Source organism: Priapulus caudatus, unplaced genomic scaffold (assembly GCF_000485595.1).
Source record: "Priapulus caudatus unplaced genomic scaffold, Priapulus_caudatus-5.0.1 Scaffold864, whole genome shotgun sequence".
NCBI classification, from domain to species: domain Eukaryota; kingdom Metazoa; phylum Priapulida; class Priapulimorpha; order Priapulimorphida; family Priapulidae; genus Priapulus; species Priapulus caudatus.
The window spans coordinates 50,520-51,836 of record NW_014577925.1 but is presented as its reverse complement, the minus strand read 5'-3'; positions in this window follow the sequence as shown (position 1 = coordinate 51,836).

Genomic DNA, 1,317 nt, shown 5'->3' with positions numbered 1-1,317 from the left:
ATACTTCAAAGAATCCGACAGATGTGTGTGTGTGCGTGCGTGCGTGCGTGCGTGCGTGCGTGCGTGCGTGCGTGCGTGCGTGCGTGCGTGCGTGCGTGCAATATTTCCTGACACTCTAAATAAGTAAAAAAAGTCAAACTCTGATTGTAAATCCCTTACAGCTCTAGAGCATCTGTATTTTCAATTCGGATTTTATATAAGCATTGGTCTTAAATGCGAAAGACAGTTTTTGCTCCTAATTATCATCGATAGATGCTAAGCCAGATGCATTTCCAGTGTGGCCTCACCAGCACATCCGATGTGCAGGTCTTAGCTCTTGTTTTTGTTATTTTACCATTCAGTTTGTGGTGGTATGCTGCACATACACGTACATCGACGCGTCATATTCTGTTTCTAGCTGTTGCCGTTTCAGCTAACCATTGTCTCTTCTCTCTGTCAACCAATATCTGCTGCGTAGGCTTAGGCCTCTTGGGAATTGCAGGCAGAGCCAGCTTTCTGTATTCAGTCATCCAGCCTTCACTTCAGTGCTCTAACCTTCTCCGGCTTGGCATTTTACCAACCGGAAGGCCGATTTCTAGCAGTGGTATGAATAGGAAACAGTATTATGGTCAATTCCTTATGGATTTGTTCATTAGTCAATTTCAATTCAATTCTTCAATTGGAACAAGGATTGGAATTGAAAGATTTTTGAATTTTTTTATTGAGTATTTTGGTTAATTTTACGAAAATAATGTAAAGAAATTTATTTTCCATTTCAGTTATTGTTTTATGCCTAATTCATCACACCTATAAGCTATTGTGAAGACTTTAACAAATTGCAGTGGGTTGAATTCTATTGGAATTGAAAATAATTGAAATTATAGCAGTGCAGTTGAATTGGAACATATGAAATCGGAATTGACCCCAACACTGACTGGGGCACAGCACCATCATTTTGCTCATAGAGCACAGTTATTTTCTGCTTTAACAATGTTTGTAGGTGGTATCAATGATATAGACCAGCATGCCAGTGTGTGTTGTGTTTTATATAGACGAGGTTGTTTAGGCCTGCATGTATCGATGATACACACGATGAGTGCTTACATGATCACTAACCTTACATGCGTAAGCCCTGCCCCGTGTTGTCGGTATGTTTAGACTGACAGTAGGCCGTCTAGATCAGCTCTTGTCATATTCCCAGTGTGTAGTTGGGCATGTTTACTGAATGTCCATTTGAAAGTATTATGTTCTCCTTTATAATTTATTTCTGTTATCTAGAATGATATATATATATATATACAGGGTTCTCCAAGAGCACTTATAGCCTGGCGGCCCGCA